Genomic DNA, 19,605 nt, shown 5'->3' on the forward strand with positions numbered 1-19,605 from the left:
GTAAGGAATGAATCGAGTGGTTATTAACTCAGCAAGTGTCAGTCCGGGGTCCAGAGGCCCCCGTTTGGAAGCAGAGCAGTTAATACACGGGCGGATTAGGCGGCTCTCAGGCTTCGCCACAATTAGAAACTCTGGACGTCTGAAATATTAACTGGGGCATGTGGGTAAAGAGGCAGGGCCTGGCGGCACTGCCAGGGAGATAACAGCGCTGAGGAGGCCGAGGAAGATTATGTAAGGATCTGGCCACGGCAAGTGGCATTTACTGAACCCCGGCTCTGCGTCAGTGGTTCTTGTGGACGGTCCTCGCTTGATCTCCCCGAGAATCCCGCAGGCGGGACTGTGTCTCCCATTTTACGGAAGAGCCAATGGGAAGGAGACCAGAGAAGGCAAATCAGATCCCTAAGGCTGCACAGCAAGGAGGCAGGGATGGGAATCTGAACACAAGTCAGCCTTCTCCCTGCATCCCCCCTCACTGCAGCCTGGGTAATATGTGCCCTCCAGGGAGGCACTGAGATGCTAATAAGAATAAGAGGTGCTAAGAAAAAATAATACTAGCCATATTGATCCTAGTAGCTGGTGTTAACTGAGCATGTGCTACACACCCGCACTGTGTTACGATCCACATGCACTCGCCCTTCATCTTTGGGACGATCGCAGAAAGCAGGTACTATTATTGTCCCCATCGTGTAGTTGAGGAATCCCAAGATGGGTAAATAAATGAAAAGAGGCAGGATGAGGTTTGACCTCAGGCCTCCACACCCCACCCTGTTTCAGAGATGCTGCTGGCAGAGTGGGTGGAGTCTGTGCTTTCCACACTCCCATCTAGGGCTCTTCACTTGCTGCCCCGGCCCGGCCTTCGTTCATCCATTCATCCATGTACCACGAAGAGGCATTTATCAACCACCCCCATGGCCGGCGCACTGAGCTGGAGCTTAACACGTACCCGCTTATTTAACTGACGCTCCCGCCCTGTGGGATAGGTATTGTTTACTACTCTCGTCATTGTCTGGATAAGAAAACTGAGTTTCAGGGAGTGGTATCCCGCTAAAAAAATCTAGCCTGCCCTCTTCCAGTTGGTCCAATGATGCAAAACCATGGAGTGTCACAGACAGAGAGGACAGGAGATGGCAAAGCAAACAGGGCGAGTGCCAGCACGGACCCCGGCATGGGAATGGAAAGCACAGAGCTGGGGGGACCCAGAGAGATGGATGCTGAAGTGTTAATTACAGGCAATAAAATGAACCAAACCCCGTGCCCTACACACTGCATGTTCTGTTTGTTTGCTTTGCTTTGTTCTCTCTCCCCCTTTGGAGACCAGGCACTTCACCGAGGTCTCTGTTTACAGTCTGGGGAACAGAAAGGCACAGTCAAAACCAGATTCCTTGGGCTCAGTTCTACTTTCCACTTCCCCAGTTACAACATTCCTTCCCTTTGGACATGATTCAAGTTCTCCTTTCCCTTGAGTTGTATGGTACCACCTGGATGGAGAAGGAAGCAATAGGTGGAATGCTTCTAAGAATAATAAGGAAGGAACAACGGCCAAGGGGGCCCTCCCTGCCCAGGTGGGCAGCCCCCTTGGGCCCCACGTGAGCTGCCTGGGAGCAGAGCGATGTGAGCCCGGGCCTCAGCCGTGCCCAGAGCTGGAAGGTGGGCAGCTTGAGTGTAAGGGCTGGGAGGACCACCTTCAAACTGCTGGGGCCGAGCACGCAGTGGGCATGCAGGAGACGTCCCACCAAGACGTGTCCGTCCCCAGTGCGAAGCAATCACGTGTCTAACGATAGCAGCTAAGACGCGGGAGCTTGAATATGGGTTGCTGTTTTCTTTCTCACATGTTAACTAAAGCAGATTGGATGCTGTCCCCATGACACCATCACTTCTACTCACTTGCATCCTGGCCTTTCTTGTGGGAAAGACAGACACCCGCAGCAGAAAGAAAAAAGCTGCCCTACACGCCCACCCAGGCTACGTTCACTTCACGGCAGCCCTTAGTCAATGCTTGTCACTGATCTAATCGTCATCTGTAGTGATTCTGAACTGTACCGTGCTCAGCACCCTCATAATTTAGAAGGAGGGGTTAATTAAAATCTATGTCCCTACGTGGGTGGGGTCAATCATCTGTACATTTTGCAGAATCTCTGTCCTGGCTGTAAATACGGCACATTTACAATATCTGTGGCTGACAGGTGTAGCACAGGTGACTAGTACCTGGTAGCCTTTTATTCTCCATCTTGAAAAACAATTTTTAAAAAGTGAGATGCTCACACCATTGGAATAAAAGATTTGTGACTTAACCACCCCAAAGTAAACAGTCGGTCTGTTGCGCTTTTGACATTCCTATACAATTTCTGAACTTGATGAAACACTTCCCCTGTGCCAGGCAGTCGCAAGGGGACATGTTTTTCCCTTTCTCCCAAATTCCTATCTTTTTTCAGTTAAAAATGGAGAATAAGAGGTTCAAAACTCACTGCTTTAAAGCCGGAGTCACAAGCTCTTCCTGGAAAGGACCAGGTAGTCAATATTTTTGGTTCCGGGGCTCATACACTTGCCGTGGCAACTACTCAACTCTGCCGGAGTAGCGGGAAAGCAGCCACGGACAACGGGCCAAAGAATGGGTGTGGCTGTGTTCTAATAAAACTTTATCCAGGACACCGAAATTTGAAGGTCATGTAATTTTCACGGGTCATAAAAAATTATCCTGCTTCTGATTGTTCTATCAACCATTTAATAATGGAAAAATATTCCAAACTCATGAGCCATCCGAAGCAGGGAGTGGGCCAGAGTCGGCCGAGTCCTGAAATTGAAGAGAGTTCCACCAACTGTAAGTGTTCATGGTTCAAGTCTGGGCCTCTGGTTCTCAGCTTTAGGAAGTAGTGTTGGACCAGGCCTGTGCTGTCCAAAGTGGTAGTCGCTAGTCACCTGTGGTTAATTAAACGTAAACATAAATGGATCACAATGAACAAGCCAGTCCCTCAGTGGCACTAGCCATGTTTCAAGTGCTAATGAGCCATGTGTGCCCAGTGGCTCCCATACTGAACAGCACTGATCTAGAACACTGCCATCACTGCACAAAGTTCTACTAGACAGCTCTAGGTTAGAATGATCTGTAAGGCCCTTTCTTGGTCCCAAGGGTGGTGGGATTATCAGTTATATGAAACTACAGCATGGAGAGGGAGGAGAGGAAAAACAACAGTTGGCTCCCTTTCATAGCAAGAAGGAAGATGTAGGGAATTGTAAACGAGTTTGCGAGTATCTCCCCCAAATTCTTGCTGAGAGCTTCAGAATGTAAACATACTTGGAAGTAGGGTCTTTGCACGTGTAATTAGTTACGGATCTTGGGATGAAAGCATCCAGGATTTAAGGTGGGTCCTACATGCAGCGACTGGTGTCTTTATAAGAGAAAGGAGGAGACAGCAACACAGAGGGACCCGGAGAAGAAAGCAGTATGAAGAGGAGACTGAGATTGGAGGGCAGCCGCAAGACAAGAGAAGCCAAGGATACCAGCGGCCACCAGAGACTAGGAGAGAGGCATGAAATAAAGTCTCCCCGAGAGCCTTCAGAGGGACCGTGGCCCTGCCCACACATTCCTTTCAGACTTTTAGTCCCCAGAATTGCGAGATAATACATTTCTGTTGTTTTCAGCCACCAGATTTGTGCTGTCGTCTGTGACGGCAGCCCCAGGAAACTAGTAACAGGAGTCGAAGGAGTTTTGAAGAGAAAGAAGACGACCAAGTTATTAGCAATTACATAATCCTTGAAATTGTTTGGGAAGCGACCAAAAAATCCAAGCAAGATTTCAAAAGAGCTTCATAAAGAGCGGGGGCCAGAGAATACTATTTTATGCGAGAAACTCCATCTCCCAATAGCCAGTGTGGCTGAAGAGAGGCCTTGGAAACACAAAAAGCAGTAAGAAACGCAAAAGGGGCTGAGAGGGGAAAGCCTGCTTCCCCAAAGGGAAAACCTCACCTGAGAGACCTGGGGGAATCCGGTCCTGGCCACAGTGGGAGATCAGAGAGTGGGAGACTTAATCCATGTCAATTTGCATAAGGCATCCGGTCCCCAGCCTGCAGCATGTGTGGACAGAAGACTAGCGGGGGTGTCATAGAAATCCTTGTCTTTGGGGAATGCCGATCGGGGGATTAAGGACACAGTCTCACGGGACAGGAGGGAGGTGACAAGTGCAAGACCATTGTGCTGAGCTCTCTCCGAGTAAAGACGATTGTGATCCAAGGCAGTCGGGCTAAGAAGCAAAACTCAGAGATGCTCTCCGGCCTCTCTCCTTGGTGTCTAAGTTGACAGGGAGGGAGTCACTTTGCTTCCTGCTGGGAAAATCCTTAAACTGAGACACTCGCCGCAACTTCAGAGATGGCAGATTTCTTTGGGGAGGAACCTTAAAAGAGTCATCCCCGCCTTACCCCAATTCCGCCAAACACACATGCTTCACGTCCATCACTTTCCCTGCCACCTACCACTGTGTGAACCCAGGTGGCTGGCTGGGCCATATCCCAGTCCCATGGTCCAGGGGATTTTTGAGCTGGGGGGCAGCCAGATGGGGTGGTTTGAGCCTGGGCATCCCAGGGGGCAGCGAAACGGCTGAGAAATGAGGCACTTTGCACGTGTCTGGAGGAAGGGGATGTTTCATGGAGGTCAATTCAGTCACTGATACCAAAAACTGGAGAGCAAGGCCTGTTCCAGGCTCATATGAGAAACAAACATGGCTCTGATGGGAAGCTGTGCAGCAGGGGATACAGACTTGACCTTCAGCAAGTCTTGCATCTGACTCTCCCTCTGTCACAAGTTTTCTGCGTCTGTCTGGATGATGTATTTCACCTCTTTAAGCCTCTGCTTTTTCGTCAGTAAAATGGTACTACTAACACCTATCTCATGCGGTTACTATGAGGATTAAATGATGCAGGTAACAGGGTACAGACACATGGAAGACACTCAACAACAGATAGAAAACCACCTGCTGCTATCAGGTTTTTTTTTTTTAAACAGAGATGTTCGTCTAAGTGCTATTTATGATTTAAAAATACGAGAAGCAAGCAAAATTTCTGAAGATAGAAAGGAATAATTAACTGTGATTGATATATATGTATCTACACACAAGTGTGTGTGAAGAAATGTTATATACAGCTTGTTAAGCCCTTGTTTTTTAAAGATTATTTAATAATGGTTAATGTAGAAAAATTCAAAGGAGAATATTCAATGAGAAGAACAAAATCAAATTTTACTGCGATACACAGTAAAATCCCTCTTTAGTATCATTACTGCATGTACAGACACACATACACACGGAGCCCCAGCGGAAAAAAACAGGAGAAGATTTATAGCAAAATGAAAATACCGATTAAGACTAGAAGTCTGGATAATTTTTACTTCCTTCTTTATACTTTTGCTCGGCTTTCAACATTTTTTTTTACGACGTACATATATTACTTTGATACTGAAAATTAAAATATGAAGGAAAAATAACATGGATTTTCACTGTCAGGCTGATTCCGTTTCAAAGGATGGCTTTCTGCTTAGCAAGTGGATAACCTCGGGCAAGTTCTTCAGCTGAGCCTCAGTTTCCTTATAATGAAAACAAGGGGAGAGGAGGGATCACTGAATGCGTCTTAAAGGGCTGTACTGAGAATTACGTAAGGCAGTGTAAGGGCAAAGCATCTGACAAAGAGGAGGAGCCCGGGTCCTCTTTACCGAAGGTCAGAAGATTTTTGTGGGAAGATTTGGGCCGATTGGGGGAGGATATCAGCATGCTTAGTGGACCACTGGAAATTCTGAGACAGCAGCCCTATCCCTCAGACACCAAAGCCAGAGCGCTGCTTCTTGGACGCAGGCTCCGCTGAGAAGGCATGGAACGCTGCTTTGAGGGACTTTGGCAGATTACTGCCCAGCTCATGTAATCTTCGCTTATCAGAGCAACTCGTTTCAGAGTCCATTGGAAATCCCAGATTGACTTCATTGATGAATCACACCTGCCACTTGCAGAGCCCAGGCCAAGAGAACTGACATTTGGGGGAACCTTTGAAAGAACAGCCCCAGATAGAAACACCATGGCTGGTGTCTGTCTGTGGGAGGGTAGTTCAGTTCCCGGCAAAAATGCATAATGGTGATAAAAACAGCATGTCCAAACTACATATGGATCTGGGTTTTTTTAATGTATAGTTCCTGTGGGAAGCACTATTTGTTTTTCCTTCTCTTTTTCCAGCTTTATTGACATATAGCTGACATGTAACATTGTGTTACGTTAGGGGGCGCAACATGTTAATTTGATACACGTAGATACAGTATTAGCTAACACCTCCATCACCTCGTAAAACAGTTAACAATATTGTAGTATATACGTGAAAGTTGTTACGAGGGTAAATCTTAAATGTTCTCACCCAGAAAAAAAGAAATGGTAATTACATTTATTTTTCCTCGCACTTTTCACAGCGACTCTTTTTACGGACGAGTAGACCAAAGGCTTAGGGAATACAGCATGTCCAGAAACACGGAGCTGGTGGCTCAGCTGGGATTCAGAACCCTTAGAAGGCTAAATCCAGAACCCGAGCTCTAACCCAAGACGCACACGCACCCCTCTTGGACCCTTCACCACCACATGCCACTGCCAGGGGCACCTGCAGACCCTGAGGCAGAATATCCTTCCACTGAGTCAGGGAAGAAGACGGAAAGGTGTACAGAACGGTCTTTGTGGACTGATGGGTGGCAAAGGACGAGGGTCCGTCAGACTCTCCCTCATCCCTGCCGGATACAAGAGGTGGTTTTGAAATAGTCCAATTCCCTTAGTCCCTTTTATGGTAATTGCTCCTTAAATGTTTTGATTGTGGTATATTGGGGATGTTATTTCAGATCAGCTTTTAGCCTTATAAGACACTAAGGCAAGTACATAAGACCATTCTCCCGAGCAGATCATCCTTAATAAAAACAATACATCAGGCACTGACTTTTATTAAAGGGGCATTTAATCCCCGATAGTACACCTCTCTTTAGACAACGCCTTTTCCACGAAATACCAGGAACCTGGCTTGGAGGTCCAAAAGAAATAGAAAAAAGAGAGAAAGAAAGAAAAAAGGAGGGAGGGAGGGAAGGAGAGAGAAAGGAAAGAAAGAAAGGAGGAGACCGAGAGAGATATTATTTTATGTTATCTGTTTGATAAACACCAGGGTGTGTCTCTCTAAGGATATTTACAAAGCTGTGCAGATCCGGCAGAGTTGCACTGGGGTACGGTTTATAAAACACCAGATTAGGAGCCCGAAGTCCTGGGTTCTGAGATCAGCATTGCCACTTACTAGCTGCGTCTCTGAACACTTACCCTCTGTGTTTCTTCATCAGTAACCTGAAATGGCTCCGGTCTTGCCTAGCCGGGGTGACCACGTCTCCGTTTGGCCAGGACAGCCCCAGGTCACACCTGTTGCCCTGGCATGCTTATTAATAGCACCCTTTCACCTCCAGAAGTGATCCTGTTTGGGTGACAAATTACATTCCCCCCATACTAAACTTACAGTGTTATGATGGTGAAAGAGAGAAAGGTTTGGAAATGCTTTGTCATAGTAAACGCCCTATTATAGATTCAAGGGATTGAAGGCACTGTCCGTGGCTCTAAATGCTACCTTCAAGAAACGAAGATGGGCTTAGGAAGCGTTTACAGCAACGTGGGGGAAAAGCTCAATATTACATAGTGGGTGCATTCGAAATGATGTCTGCAGGGTGCTCGCTACTCACATACACAAAAACAGGTAATGGAAACACACAGCGACGACCATGGTTGTCTTTGGCGAGGCTGTGGGTAAGATTATGCCAGATTTTAAGGAGTGGGTTAGCTTTTATTTTGAGAAAAACCAGCCTCAAAAAGACAGAAGAAATAAATGACAGTTCGTGACAGTTGGTGACCTGCTCTAGAGGGGAACACGGTGAGAGGCAGGGCTAAGAGAAGTGCCCTTTGCACCTGCCTTGCAAGACGCAGGCAGGAGGAACTGCCCGAGAGAAGAGAAGCTTCCAAGGCAAGGATTTCGCTCTCATTGAACGACAATCTGGTTGCAACAGTGTCGTGGCCAGTGAACTGCAAAGACGACCGGGGGTGTGTGTGTGGGGGGTGTTACGAGCAGTGGGACCGAGTTGGCTGCTTGGACATCTAGAACCTTCCATAACATCTAGAAGCCCCATAACCATAACCCGGGGCTTCTCAAATCCAGCCGAACGTTATACATGATCCAATCGGAAAATTCTCAAGAGTCAAACAAGTTGATCTAAACAAAATATCATAAAACTTTCTGCTTTTCTGTTCCTTAAAAAAAGCACGAATAGTTCATTCAGGACCAGAATTTTCAACAAAGCCAACAAATCCTCTCTAAAATGAAGTGAATTCACCGAAACAGATATTCGTTGAGCCCCCTACATGATCACACAGCCCTCAAAGTGAGGCTCTGAGGTCGGGGTTACTTCATATTTAGAGCGAGAGGTAGAGCGAGGCTTTGGGAGGACATGTAACGTGCTGAGAGTCGCAGGACAAGGCAAGACATGGAGCTGGCAAGGGGCCCAGGGAGGTTTTGAATTCCCACCTGCCTCCCCAACCTTCAGCTGCTGCAAACTGTGCCTGGGAAGCCCCAATGGCAGCCTGAACTCCCAGTGTGAATCTCAAGCACATCTGGGGGCCTCCTGGCCAAGCAGCCGCCCTCCCCAAGACATCATCGCCGAGGGCAGTCCACCCCCAGCCCTGGCTGAGATACCGTGGCTCCTTGTCATTGTCCCGGCTAGAGTGCCAGCTGCTCAAAAATGCTGCCTGGTCCTGCCAAGTCATTCCACCCGACTTTCTGAGTTCTACCTCCTACCTTCAACTCATTCTGGAGGAGTTAAAAAGAGCACGTCTTCACACGAGCGTGCGACAAACGTTTATTAAGCAATGACCACGTGCAAGGCAGAATGCTACAGCCCAGGGCCAAACCAGCCCAGGACAGATGCAGGCGGAGGCGGACCTGGACCACCCCCTTCCACTGAGTGGCCTCTGAGAAGTTACTGTTTTACTGGGACTCGGTTTCTCCATCTGTAAAAGAGAGGTAGCTGGACAAGATGAATTCTAAGCTCCCTCCCGGCACTAATGAGCTATAATTTACCCCAGGACATCTTTAGATGTCCAAGATTAGATCTCAACCCCTTTTCTTCTCCTTCCCCCAGAGAAGTCTCAGCAGTGGCCATGCATGCTTATGGGCTTTCAACGTTTTAAGATTTTAACTTTCTCTCTTAAGGTGGGCTGCTATCTCTTTTCAGAAGAGCTCGGGATTCATAACCGTATCTTAAACGACTGCTCTTCTCTTCAACAACACCGAAAACCTTGGGGGAAACACATGTTCCTGTTTCCACACGATTCCCTTATTATTACGCAGTCAATGCCAAGAGTGTTACTTTCCATTAATATCAGCTCTCCCTGAGAATCAACGTGTCACCTCAGCGGGTTAAACCCGGAGCAGACCAGGAAAGTGTTGCTTCAAAACAAATATGCCCACTTGCGTTCCCATCACCATCATTTTAGCACAATTTCTAAAACTGTGATTTTTAGGCCATTTGCACTGTTCCCTTATTAGACAGAAAGTGTCTTTTAACGGCTTTACTTTTTAACAGATGCTAACTTGTGTGAAACGGGCTGCCGCAAAATGTACCTGCATTAAAGAAGTGTCCATCTATCAACGTAGACTCTGGTAAAGGATTCGAAGTGTTTGATGAATTGTTTCCATTAAGCTGAAAATACCCCTTCGGGTGTGAGCTTGTAACTCATGAGTGGCTGTAAACTGATTCAAATAATAACGAGGGTTTTTTTCTTTTCTTTAACCCTGTTCTGATAATAATCTAGTGGAGAACAGCACGCTGAATCCCTAAAGAAGATATTCTCTAATGATTTCTACAATTGTCCTAAAGTCCAAACAAAGCTGTTGTGTTATAATGTGGTTTCTGTAAGGCTGTCGTTTTGGCCGGCTTTTATATTCCTATTTTAACAAAGAAAGGGTGATATCTGACTGACATCTGGGTAGATGGATAGTAATCAGAACCTCACTCCGTGGAGAAATTAAGAGAGAAACCAGGAGCTGATAAAAACTGAAATCGGGGGGGGAAAAAAAATGCAGACGCGTTTAAAGTTTTACATTTTCTCTATTCTGGAAAAGTACCAGGCAGCACCTAATAAATGAGAAGGAATCTTGATGAAAAACCCTGTTTATCACCAGAGCAGACAATAGACACTGATATCTCCTTTTCTTCCTGATCATGTTCACGGGATGCTGTCTCGGGTTCATTTAGGTTAATCATGTCACCTGACACAAGCTAATCTTACCTATCACAGCAAGAGTCCTAAAGTCTCGTGAAATGTGTCTCTTTATTGTAACTCTAGTAGGGAACGCAGCATCCCCAGAACTCAGACAGGAATAAGGCAACCTGGCCTGTAAATACAATGCTATCCACTACCTTCAGTTTGCTGCATCCTTCCAATTAAATCCAGTACGTAGTCATTTAACGAGTGTGTAATACATGCCAGCGACTGGGCTACTCACTGGGAATGAGGGTTAGGTAATGCGTGTAGTAAAGCACTGATAAGTGTCTACTGTGTACCAGCACAGGGACCCTGCCTGTCCACACGAAGCTGATGAGATCACTCCAGGACCTGAGCAGGGTGACAGCAGAGGAACCAGAGGAAATCCTCAAAGACCACTCTTCTTCCCCTTTATCAGTGTCTCGGTCAGCTAAACTGTCAAAAGAGGAAGCGGAGACCTTGCCTTCCTCGAAGCCTTTCGGGCTCTGTCCAGACTCTTTCAGTGGTATTCTGTGGTTCAGGCTCCAATTCTGAAACATAACTGCAGCTGGTTATCGGAAAATGAAAACCAGTCACATGTTCGGCATGAAAATGCACCATTCTTTTCTGAGTCAGCAAAAAGTTGGACATACATACATTTAAAGTAACCTTTTTTTTTTTTATTACAATAGGAAAATATGCTCATTGAAAAAAAAAACATCCAAACGACTGGGGAGGAAATAAAGACATAAGTAAAAATATCCCCTCTCCCCAAGGCTTCTATGCTTATAAACATCTTTTACTGCTTAAGGTCTATGCTTCTAGACTTTTGCTATCCCTCTCTAAACCCACTGAACCCACTGCGTTTTCAATGACTTGAAGTCACAGAATTGTATGCATTTCAAGCTAAGTAGAGCAGATTACGATTTACCAAGCGCTGCATGTGTGCAGGCCTCTCGGTGCTCTGTATACGCACTCTATATCCGTATTACGCTACAGGGCTTGGCGCACTGGCCCTCAGGCCAAACCAAGTCCCCCTCCTACTTTTGTGAATAAAGTTTGACTGGAACACAGCCACATTTATTTGTGTACACGTGTCCCATGGCTGCTTCTGGGCAGTGAGCCTGCAAAGCCTAAAGTATTTTCTATCTGGCCTTTTTCAGAAAAAGTTTACTGACCCTTGAGACAGTAGAAAACTTTACAGGGAGGAAAAGGAGTAGATGGAAATAAAACCAGCTATTATCACAGGTTAAACAATGAGTGAACTCTCCATTTCTTTCTTATCCATTGCTGTATTGTCTACAGGTTCGCTAAGGGTGCACACATTCTACCTGTGGCTTAATTATATATGCAGTTCAGAGAGAATTCTATATGAATATGAATAAAACTGATGAACTACAGCACCATGGAACATCCCACAAATTAAAACAATTTCCACTGTTTGCATGCAAACACAGGAGTCTAAAAGGGATTTCTTTACGAAATTGAGTTATTTGTAGTAAGGTGGATGGACCTAGAGACTGTCATACAGAGTGAAGTAAGTCAGAAAGAGAAAAACAAATACTGTATGCTAACACATATATATGGAATCTAAAGAAAAAAAAAAAGGTTCTGAAGAACCTAGGGGCAGGACAGGAATAAAGACGCAGACAGAGAGAATGGACTTGAGGACATGGGGAGGGGGAAGGGTAAGCTGGGACAAAGTGAGAGAGTGGCATGGACATATATACACTACCAAACGTAAAATAGATAGCTAGTGGGAAGCAGCCGCATAGCACAGGGAGATCAGCTCCGTGCTTTGTGACCACCTAGAGGAGTGGGATAGGGAGGGTGGGAGGGAGATGCAAGACGGAGGAGATATGGGGATATATGTATACGTACAGCTGATTCACTTTGTTATACAGCAGAAACTAAAACAACATTGTAAAGCAATCATACTCTAATGTGCTAAATAAAAGGGATTTCTTTAAAAAAAAGAGTTTGCAAACACTTCATGATATTTTTGCAACAATATTTACCCTATTATTTTCTAAGAATATATGTTTTTGGAGATTCCAGAAATGTGGCAGACACTGCTAGCTGATGATCGTATCTGCCGCTTCTTTGACCAGGGCAGTTAGACTTCATTTCTCAGCTTCCTTTGGAGGGAGCACAGTCATACAACTGAGCTCTGGACACATGGATGTGAGCAGAGCTGAAAGTCTCCACTTCCAGACCTGGTCCATAAAATCCTCCCTGCTAGTGCCTCCTCTGATTGGCTGACACAGAGAGAACCTCCTTAGGACCACGTAATAAAGATGGCAGAGCCACAAGATGGAAAGAACCTGGGCCCCTAAATCAATACTTGGAGGAGAGCCACCCAAAAGAGGTATCTGTTATATGAGCAAGAAAAAAAATGTGCATCAAGTCTTTGAGATGTGGGGGATTATTTATTATTTTTCTTAATGAGCGTTCACTGTATTTATGGAGCTCACTGTTGACAGATGCCTTCGGGATAGAGGAAGGACATAGAAATCCCTTCTCTGGAGAGGGTCGTTCAATAGCTTCTCCTTGAAATCAAAGTACGAGAGACTCCTTTCAGACCTCTGTCTCACTGGCACTCAATCTCAATGAGTAAATGGTAACTACAACTCTCACCCAAGCCCTTGTCTGTCTTTATTCCGAGTTCTCTACTCTAGCAATAACTGTGCCCTTAGGGACCACCTCAATCTCTCTCCTGCCAGCATCATATTCACCACGTTTCCTGGTCAAACCTTTTCCTCTCTGCCACATGGTATTGGGTTCCATGTAACTTAAGATGGCAACCGGCAACAATTTTTAAGTTTATCAACTAGGATACTTTCTCACCTACTGACTCCTATGTCTTGAGAGAAGATTAAAGCACCATTCTGCCATCAGCAAGAAAGCAATGTAGATAAATTCCATGCCATTTATAATTCATTCCACCTTCATTAAGTATTCATACACTACTTATTGGCACATCACCTAAGTATTCTATGTAAGAGAAAACAGAATAGCTAGAAAAGAAACTGGGAGAGGCTGGTTTATTAGGAGACCGGGAGAGAGGCAAATAATTTGCTGTATCCCTTACCCCAGCCTTCTTCTTGCAGGAAAGTTTTCTCGCCAAGTCACGCACAAATGAATTAGACAGCTATCCTGAGGGTAAATTCAGCAGTACCAACAGGAAGGGGACCACTATCTTCTCGTTCATTATTTTAACCCACATTTATCGGAGACTGCTTTGGCAGGCCCTGAGAATACAACAGTCATTCCCTTCTTAAAGGGTGCACTTCTTAAGCAAATACATATATGGATTAAACACAAGGAATCCATACTGGCAATGTGAAACAGCTCCCTATGAAAGGTTAATTTCTCTGATTACCATCGATAGTAATAATCGCAACATTAAGTCATAATAATTCATAAGTTAGGAGAGCCTAAAGGTATTGAGACTGTACAAGATGCCAACTACTAGACTGAGAAAAGTTTAACTTTCCTAAGAACGCAGAGATTTAATTTCTAATATTTGTGCCCATTTTACACATGAAGACACTGAGGTTCTGAAAGATTATATAATTGCTCAAGATAAGACAGTAAGTCATCAGCCAAAGAGAGGCTTGTGTCTATTTGAATCCAGAGCTCATGCCTGTAAGCCATCATCGCTACTGCTCCCTAAGACAGGATGGTGTCTCAACCGAGAAGATGTAGAGACAGTGGGACATCAAAGTGAAAGAACAGGCAAGCAGGAGGCCCCTGCAGAGTCAGGGGAAGCATGTAGTAAAAGAATGCTACCAGACATTGAAGACGAGTTGTGCCCACCTCTTGGCGTTGCCAACATTGGTCTTGATTACTTGTCACAAATGACACCCAAACCAACCCAATTTGGGAACACTGAGAACACATGAAATTTGAAAAGGAAAAGGAAGAACCCCCAATGTATTCATTAAGTTTCAGTGATGTCAAAGAGCTATTCCTGCTGTCAGAGGTTAGGAGTAGCTCTCAGTCATGTCTGGCCGAGGCAAGGGTGGAAAGGGTCTGGGGAAGGGGGGTGCGCCAAGCATCATCGTAAAGTTCTCCGTGAGAACATCCAGGGCATCACCAAACCTGCTATCCACCGCGTCACCCGGTGTGGTGGTGTGAAGCGGATTTCTGGTCTTATCTACGAGGAGACCCGCGGGGTGCTGAAGGTGTTCTTGGAGAATGTGATCCGCGACGCTGTCACCTACACCGAGCACGCCAAGCGCAAGACTGTCACCGCCATGGACATGGTTTACACGCTCAAACGCCTGGGACGCACTCTGTACGGCTGCGGCAGCTAAGTTTCATTGCGGTCTTCGGCTGTGAAGCTCTTGTTTACTCACAAAAGGCCCTTCTCAGGGCCACGAAAAAAAAAAAAAAGAGCTATTCCTTCATACTGATAAAAAAAATGATTCAGCACCCTTCTCCTAAAGGAAAATACTCTTGAATTCAAAAGTCGCGGGGATAAATTTAGGATTGGCCAGATCCCTACACACTTGTTTTTTCAAACGTCTGCCTATCTATGAGTTGATCCTTTGAATGTGGTCCATTCAGCATGGCTGGCCAGCCTTCGGATCCATCTCATCCATGAAAAACAGCTCTGGAAACATGGACCCACTCTTTCCCCATAGCACCCAGCTGGCAGAATTTCCACCATTCTTTGTCAGTTTCCCATATCCACTATTTTTCTTGAAAGGCAACTCACCAACTTTGTTTAGATGACCGTGCCAGGCAGGGGCACCCCCTAAGCAGAACCATGGTGCGCTCCAAGCTAATTTCAGAGCAAAGCTGCTGGGCTGCACCCCACAGACCTACAAGGCCTATGCTTGCCCAGCCTCAAGACCATAGAAAGAGCCCAGAGTCCGCGACAGAGACAAGGGGTATACAGACGGCAAGACAACAGCCATCTTGGGTGGCTTGACCATACACTGCAGCCCTACATACCCTGCACAACCCTTACATTCTTGGTCCGCATCTCTTCCTCAATATCCCTGGGGTCAGGCATGTAGAGGGGCACTGCAACCAGACACCACAAATCCAATACAGACACCAGAAGCTAAAAAAGCAACAAGAGTAAGATACCTGGTATGCTAAGAACAGTCATTCACCAGGACGTGGGCAAATCCTGGAACCACGCACTTACCGGGTCAATGGAGAGGGCATCTATGGCCACAGCATCCTGTCCAGTTTCAAGGAAGGCAAGGCCACCCCCATGGGGAGGGGAAGACCCGGGCTCTACGAGAAACATTCTGGTGGCCTAGCCAGGGTTCAGCAGTCACAGTACAGGTCTGCTGCCCCACGCTATGTACCATTAGGGGTGGGCCCATCAGGTCTTTCCAAAGAAAACACAGTTAATCCTAATAGTTGGACTTGTGTGTCCAGAAACCAGCCTATTCCAGTCCACACAGCCTAGCCCAGGGAGACTCATGGGCAGTTAGCTGTACAGTAACGTTTACCCACGGGGGTCCTTCTGATATGGAGACAGGAGGACGGGCAGAGTCCTTCCCCGCCACTGTCGGTTGTGTCCACCTAGTCACATTAGCTGGGTGGAGTTTTCACAGAAGCCCAGAAGACGACGACAATAGCATCTCGCTGTAGACCCAGCATTTTGACTCATTCCACACTGAAGCCACTGTTGCCCAGCCCAGAGCCCTTCTTATTATAACAAGCACCAGCCAGCCCACAGCTGCGGCCGCCGCCCGACAGTCTAACTTCTATTTTCCCGTTGTAATGACGGCCAATATCTCCGCAACAGCCTTAGGGGTGTCTATGAGTTCTCCGTACCCTCTTGGCGGCCCCCCTTTATCAAGGAAGCCACCCCAGGGGGCCCCCGTACTAGTGGACGGCCACCCCAGGATTTCCCCTGCAACTTTCAGGACCGCCCCTGGAAGTTTTGGGCCCCCATGTTAGTGGACGGCCGCCCCAGAAATACCCCTGCAACCTGCAGGATTACACCCCCAACTTGGGGGCCCCCCATGCAAGTCGACGGCCAAGTAACATTCCATTCCCCCTCACCCACTTCCTGAATTCGCGACATCTCAGCGCTCACAGGAGTTTCCTCGGTCTCCAGGCTGGCTCTGCCCACCGTCGTCGGGCTGCACCCCGCCAGCCCGCAAGGCCTGTGCTTGCCCAGCTTCAAGACGGAAGAAAGAGCCCGGAATCAGCGACAAAGACATCGGGGGAGCTTACCTGTCTGAAGCAAGGTCCTGGAGCGTGTGCTGCACAGGGTGGGGAAGACATGGCGGCCGGCTTTGCTACCCGGGAGCAGGCGGGGTTACGGGTTATAAGGGGCATTGACATCAGGTGGGCTCATCAGTTACCATGGAAACTAGCAGAGGGACACGAGGCCCCGCCCTGCCCTTTTGATAAGCTAATAGGTGGAGATGTTCTGATCTAAGGATTAGAACAATCACTAGCTCGGGTGGGGCACTTGTGTAGAAAGGTCAGTCACGTGAGTAGAGTGTAGGTGAAGCAGGGGAGATACAGAGAACAAGACAGCAGCCATCTGCGAGGCTTGATCGTACAAAAGCCTACTATACATATAAGGCTCAAGGGAGCTTCTCTCTGGGGTTAAAAAAAAATGGCACTTACTTTAAAAGCCCTGCTCTTTGCCTTGAACTGTTAGGTGCTCTGGAGAGAACAGGAACTAAAACATGGCCTTGCCCTGAGGGAACTCCACATCCAGTCGAGTAGTATACACATATAGAAACTTCTACATTATTTTAGAAGGTCGACAAACGCACAAATGGGAGGCATGAGATACCTTTAACCCCTCTTGTACTCCAGCTAACACACCTCAAGGAGACGTCGTTCAAATTGACCAGAAACACCTGTTTTTCCTGTCTTAATGGGGTGTTTCTTATTCCCACCTGTCATCAACACGATGCATCTGATATATTTACATTTAAAAATGGAATTCAAATCACGTAAGCGAAGACGGCTCCTGCTACTACCATACAAATATGTAAGTACCGTATTTGTAGCGATAAAAACAAATTAATATGGGTGTTCCTTCGGCAAAGGAGACAAATTCTACAGGGAAAACACGGAGTTAAGTTCTCTCCACGTCTCAATCATCTGTGATTTACTTACCTATCATCCCTCACGGGACACAGCTGTGTCCACACCACATACAGCTGTGTGCTAACACACAGCCCTGGAAATCGTCCTGTGTGAATGACTTCACGGCAGGATTTATGGAGAACGATCTAATTATTCAACTCCGTTCCATTCACTCCCATTATGGCTGCTATTTAAAGCCTCTATGGAAAACGCCATTTATCTCCAGGGACAAATTGTCAGAGCAGTGTTTCACTGATAGAAATACACCCATTCAGTTTTGACAGCAACCCAGCAAGAGATAAACATGTCTCCTTCTCAACAGGTCCGAGGAATTAGGGCCTGAGCGGTCTACACGTTCCAGAAGAATCCCCTTACATTCGAGAGGCTCACTGGAGGACTCCGGTGGATTGATAAATAAACACTGATGATTCCAGAACTCTCCATGTTAAACTGGGCTCAAGGCTCGGGAGAAGGTGATTCGCTACGAAGTCAACTCAATTGGAGAAAGCTGTTCTTTACAGCTTCAAGCTGACTGACAGATGACAGAGGTCCCCTTTGCTGGTCACCTTCTCCAACGTGACCTGAACATGTGCCTACCCAGTTCGTCACACCCTGGCAGCCAGCGCCTCAGAGACAGCTCTTCATGAAGAAATAACTCAAATTCTACTTCTCCATGAGGTGGCCTATTCCTGGAGTCTTCTTTCTGGGACATTTTGCTAAAAATTAAACTTTGAATATGGAATGACTCTATTTATATGCAAACGAACGTTGGTGCTTTGTAGCACAGAAGAATAAATACATTTTGTTTATGTCTTCCTGCAAAGCCTTGTTTGTGGAATATGTATATATAAACTTGGAGCTTCTGTATTTGCCTTGGTGATTCTGTCAGGGCTTATAGGAAATCGGGGTCAAATGTAAGTTTGCAAGGACTGTTCAAGGACTGACAGATGTGGTGGTCAAGGTTGTTGGCAAGGAGAGAGCAGGATTATTCTGCTTAGAATCGTGAGGACACTTTGTTAATTAGGATGAGGTTGAAAAGGGTCCTTCTCTTCAAGAAAAGATCTCTCCCAGAAATAAGTTCCAAATTAGCTCTGCAGGGATTTTCTGGGCAACAAGTGTCGCGAGCAATTTGCACCATGGTCTGACACCTCTTCCCTCGAAGCTCCATGGGCGGTATAAAGGACAGCACCCAAAAGCCAGGCCCCTCGTCAGAATCAAACAGCAGTTGGATTTTTTCTGGAGCACCATCCCATTTGGACAATGACACTACATGGAATGAAGCCACTAATAATAATACTAAAAATGTCAAGTGCGATATTGAAACATGTCAGTATTTTTTCATTCAACCATGTCAGCAGCAAATCCAGTCTGAAACATGCTGACAATAGTGGAGCTATGAAAACCCAATATACTTGATGAGCCAGCCGCCCAATAAATTATATATGTGTACATATACATTTGTATGTACTTCCCCCAGAAGGTGGAAGCCTTGGACGATGGGACTTTGGGGGGGCAGACATATCATGGAATCGGTTAGGTGATACTAGACATTCTGTCCTCCTCAGACGAGGATTAAGCTTAATATGTAGTGACGGGACAGGCACCCCTGAGTGATCAAGGCACCCCCAAGAAGCTCACGGTATCTTTCATCAGGGCCTGAAATGCCACCGCAACTGGAAATCAGGGCAAGCGTTATCCGCAGCTACCTCCCACCCTATGTAAAGAGGGTGGCTCCGCTGTACCAGGAAAGCCGTATTATTTGGTGAGGCTGAAATGCTGACTGTGATATATTCTTATCATTTTAAAGAAATCCACAATCAGATAAACAACAAGGTCCTACTATAGAGCACAGAAAACTATATCCAATATCCTGTGAGAAAGCATAATGGAACAGAATATTAAAAAAAGAAGGAAAAAAATAAAATAAATTACAAAAGAAGGAATGTGTATATATATATATATCTATCTATCTATATATATATAACTGAATCACTTTGCTATACAGCAGTAATTAAACGCAACATTGTAAATCAACTATACTTCAGTAAAATAAAGAAATAAAATAAAGAAATCCACATCCTTATTTGTGCTCTGCTCATTAGCAAAAAAAATTTTAAATATGAATGATCCAAAAGAAGAAAACAAAAATTGCTTGTTATGCCATTATCCCGAGAATATCATGAAGGTTGTGGTATCTATAATCGTGTGTGTGTGTGTGTGTGCGTGTGTGCGTGTGTGTACCCTTA

General features: G+C 46.0%; 1 protein-coding gene and 1 pseudogene across 1 annotated transcript in view; one reads left to right on the forward strand and one right to left on the reverse strand.

Annotated features, from left to right (window-relative positions):
* MAF (MAF bZIP transcription factor) overlaps positions 1-19,605 on the reverse strand; it is a 363,185-nt gene that overhangs the window by 212,915 nt on the left and 130,665 nt on the right.
* LOC112393341 (histone H4-like) lies at positions 14,282-14,598 on the forward strand (annotated as a pseudogene).

This window comes from Neophocaena asiaeorientalis, unplaced genomic scaffold (assembly GCF_003031525.2).
Source record: "Neophocaena asiaeorientalis asiaeorientalis breed wild unplaced genomic scaffold, Neophocaena_asiaeorientalis_V1.1 scaffold40, whole genome shotgun sequence".
In the NCBI taxonomy this organism is placed as follows: Eukaryota; Metazoa; Chordata; class Mammalia; order Artiodactyla; family Phocoenidae; genus Neophocaena; species Neophocaena asiaeorientalis.